The sequence below is a fragment of the Arachis ipaensis genome, chromosome B9, assembly GCF_059453495.1.
Source record: "Arachis ipaensis isolate K30076 ecotype BB chromosome B9, ASM5945349v1, whole genome shotgun sequence".
Lineage (NCBI taxonomy): Eukaryota > Viridiplantae > Streptophyta > Magnoliopsida > Fabales > Fabaceae > Arachis > Arachis ipaensis.
The window spans coordinates 136401362-136405938 of NC_142444.1; the positions used below are offsets into that span (position 1 = coordinate 136401362).

General features: G+C 40.4%; 1 pseudogene; it reads left to right on the plus strand.

Annotated features, from left to right (window-relative positions):
* Positions 1-235: 235 nt before the first annotated feature.
* LOC148546473 (uncharacterized) lies at positions 236-2221 on the plus strand (annotated as a pseudogene).
* The last annotated feature ends 2356 nt before the right edge of the window (positions 2222-4577 follow it).

The following is a 4577-nucleotide window of genomic DNA, read 5'->3' on the forward strand; positions in this document are numbered from 1 at the left end:
ACAAAGATGTAATGGATATGGCAAGAATTGGGGTGAAGGATGATATGGTTGAGGTTTATATTATTCACAAGACAAGTGAAGTGGGAGAAGATGTGCAACATGGGCAAATTAATGCTCCTGCTAAAAAAGGTGATGAGGCTGGGCTGGCCCAATTGTTGTGTATGAAAGCCCTGGTGTTGGGCTTGGGTCAAAGGCAGCTACTGATGGGCCTACTGAAGTGGAAGAGGTTGGGTCCATGAGTGAGGGATCATGTGAGGTTGTAAGGAGTTTTGATGCTGTTGAAGAAGAGGAGGAAGGGAGTGAGACCTCTGATGATGAGATGACTATGAACCTAGGTAGAGTGAAAGTTCATGGAGTTCTGATTCAATTGCTAGGAATGCATCAGATCAAAGTCTTGGTAGTCTTGATTTTGGTGACAGTGATGATGACAGAGAGGGAGCTGAAGGTTTAGTTGATGTGAACATCACGGAAGAGGAAGAAACAGAGTCTATACTTAGTCAGTCCCAGGGTCAATCTTCAAATCCAGCTTCACGAAATCTTGGAAAGGAAAAAATTTTACAAGGATTTGGTGATGAGGATGCAGGTTATAACAGTGAGGATTTCCTAGATATTCCATTTAGTGATGATGAGGATGACATAGGAAAGAGGTATCCGATTCACAGGCCATTGAAGAACATGAGTGAATACAAGTGGGAGGTGGAAACTTTGTATGTGTCAAGAGAGTAGTTCAAAGATTGTGCCACTGTATATACTGTCAATAGTGGGAGGGGTCTTAGATTCTCAAAGGTGAATCTCAAGAGGGTTAAAGTGGAATGTGTGGAGGGTTGTGAGTGGTACACATACTGTGGAAAGATGAAGCATGAGCGAAGTTGGCAGTTGAAGAGTTGCAACAACAAGCACAACTGCTCTAGGGAGTTGAAGATTGGAATCATGCATACAAGGTGGCTGAGTAAAGTTTTTTTGAACAAAATTGCTGAAAACCCAAAGATTAAGTTAACCACACTAATGAGGAAAGCATACACAAAGTGGAATATAGAGTTGACCAAATCTAAGGCCTCCAGGGTCAAACAGTTTGCTCTCGATGAGTTGCAGGGGACATACATAGAGCAGTATAGAAGGTTGTGTGACTACTATCATGAGTTGCTGAAGACTAACCCTGGATCATCAGTTCATTTGAAAGTTCAGAGGCCACCTGAGTTTGCTTCCGAAAGACCAGTGCTAGGGGTAGATTTAAGACCCAGATTTGAGAGGATCTATGTGATGTTGAATGCCTGTATGAGAAGTTTCATGGCTTGTAGGCCAATGATTGGGTTGGACGGCTGTTTTCTGAAAACACCCTATGGAGGTTGGCTCTTGACTGCAATGGGTTGGGACCCAAACGATCAAATCCTGTCGATAGCATATACAATTGTCGAATCTGAAACCAAAGACTCATGGACATGGTTTCTCTAGCATCTATGTGATGACTTGGGAGTTGACAAAATCAAGATCTGCACCTTCATGTCTGACCAACAGAAGGTACATGTCTTTTTCTCTGCACCTTAATGTACAAGTATTATAGTTAGCATTTAATAATCTATACTCATCTTTTTTGTATTCAAAACAGGGTTTAGTGCCAAATTTTGAGGAGCTTCTGCCTGGGGTTGACCATAGGTTTTGTGTCAGACATCTGTATTCAAATTTCAAAAAGAGATATCCAGGAATCCAGTTGAAGCTAATAATGTGGAATGCTGCCAAGGCAACTTATTTTCAAGAATGGGAAAGGAGGATGAGTGAGATACAAAAGGTAGATCAGCGAGCATACAACTATCTAATGGAGATTCCTACAAAGTACTGGTGTCGTCACAGGTTTGTGTGTAGACCTAGGTGTGACACTTTAGTAAACAATATGTGTGAAGTGTTTAATTCTGTTCTGGTTGAGGCTAGGGAGAAGCCAATAGTCACTATGCTAGAGGATATCCGGGTTTACATAATGAAATATTGTGCTGACAATAGGGACAGGATAGTACCTTACAACAGAGATGTGTTACCCCGAATTAGAATTAAGGTAGAAAAACAGGCAAAACTAAGTGGGAATTGGGTGAGTGTGTATGCTGGACGTGATAGATATGAGGTGGTTAGTATCCAGGGGGGAAGGAAAAATTTGTGGTTGATCTTAGGCATCACGAGTGCTCATGTAGGAAGTTCTAACTGTCTGGAATTTCTTGTAAAGATGCAATGACTTGTATAAGAAAAATGTGCTTCAACGTGGATAGCTATATTGCTGACTACTATAAAAAGGCTGCATACATCTCCTGCTACCAACATGTTGTCTTTCCTGTTAATGGACCCAACCTTTGGGATAGAACTCAATTCGAGGATGTGTTGCCTCCCATCTATAGAAAACCTATTGGGAGGCCAAAGAAGAAGAGGGCAAGAGCTGCTTATGAGCATACAACTAGGATTGGACTATCTCGTGAAGGACAACAACAAAAGTATTCTTATTGTTTCTGCTCTGGTCATAACAAAAGGAGTTGTCTAAAGAAGCGCAAAGTCACTCCAAACCCTACTGTAAGACTATGTCATTACTCTTTAATTGTTGTACTTACTTGTGTCTTCATCATTTTGGTCATTGAATTATCTGCCCATCTGTTTTGTGCGCAGATTAACAATGTTGCTAATTCTACTTCAAAGGGGAGGTCACAGAGAGGGGTCAGAAAAAGTGCCAGACTCTCTGCCAAGACAGCTTCTAATAAGGCTACTGAGAGTGGAAGTAGGAAGCAAAAGGGAAACAACAACAAACCACCTTCACACCCAAAGAGAAAGCCAGCTGTCAGCTCCCAGCAATCACAAGCTGCTTCGAAAAGGGATAAAGTGGATCATTCACAAACTGCTTCTGCACCAGCCCCAATCACTCCAAGGGTTCTGCCAAGCCCAGTGAAGAGGGTGACCCAGTCCCAGCTCAGGTTCATGGCCAGGACTCCACCAAGAGCATGGAAGAATATGGAGTGATTTTCTATGACTTGTGAATTTCTATCACTTGTGTTGCATTTTTTATTTTGCATTTTGTATCAGGTTAAAAACTATGGTTGTTGGTTTCACTTTTTATATTTGGTGGTGCTGCTACTTCAAAAACACTGTTTAGTATCTACGTTGATTTATATTTCCAGTTCTTGGACATCTACATGACATCTATGTTGGTTAAGTTCTGAACTACTGCCTTTCTAGGCCTAATGTTAAGGTTACTAGTTTATGTTATTCCTGGGTCACTATTTCATTTAATCATATCTGCAGATAGTTACTTCAATAATGTACCATGGGAATGTAGATTGAACACATAAAATTGGTTAACAATGAATTTTTATTCAAAATCATTCAATCAACATCTTACATTTGATCCAACCCAATCCCTACAGCAACACCCCAAAATACAGACAACATATTGCCAAGACATTACACCCCAAATACAGACAACATATTGCCAATTTTCCTATGTTGTGCAACCTTATTACAAAAAAACCTCCCTTTTCTTGTCAACGACGTTTTTCACACAGTAATATTATAGATCATGTCACTCCAACCAAAGCAACTACTACAACCATTATCAACATCCTCTCAACTGTTGTCACTTTACCCTTCAAGCCTGTGATTTTTCTTTTCAATCGAGCAACTTGTGGCTCTTGCTCTGACTCTGCCCACACAAAGTACCTACACTCTTCTCCAATCTAGGCCAAAACCAAAAGAAAATTCCAATTAGATAATCAAATAACAGTCATACCCAGTAATTATATTTTCTACTTGCCCATAGTTAACACAGCCCCAGAACCTCCATCCCAGATTCTCTGCCGTTGATGAAGTCACAAGCACTGGCCTCTCCCCACAGTAACAATTTGTTCTCTGTCGACGGCCTTGGTTGCTGTTTCGACCCGAAGCGCTGCTACTACGCGCCGCCTGGGAGCCCTGCGAAGCCATGGAGTCAGCAACGACTGCAGCAGAGACGGTGATGGTGAGAAGAAGAAGCTACAACAGGGGCAATCTCAAATTAGAGTTTCATCACCCTTTTAAATTAATATTTCTTTTTTTTTTCAATTCTAAGTAACGGTCACCAGGGGAAAAGTTTGCCACGTTGGACAAAGGCATCCACGTAGGCAGCTCCGTTAGTGCTCCGTCAGTGGACTTAACGGGAGGATAACATTGAATCAACTTTGGAATGTTGGGGACATAAATAGGATGAATGAAATGTTAGGGACAATTTTAGGACTTATCCCAAATGTTGGGGACAAAAACAATACTTTACTCTAGTTCTTATTATGTGGCTCAAGATAATTGTGTTTTTTTTCACATGCTTCTGTTTCAGTTGCTGCTAGAACCAAAAAATTAGCCACGTTTTAACTAACAAAGCTAAAAGAAGTATGCATTTATGTACAACAAAGGTACGTTTCTTTAATATCTAAAGAAAAATTAATCAATTAGGAGCAGAGTCTATAACACTTTGAAGTTACAAATTTTATTAAAAGCTATTTCAGGGTTCATGATCATTTAAAGATCTTATTTCTTATGGTAAGAGAATATTATTCATCAAATTCTTCTCATTTTCT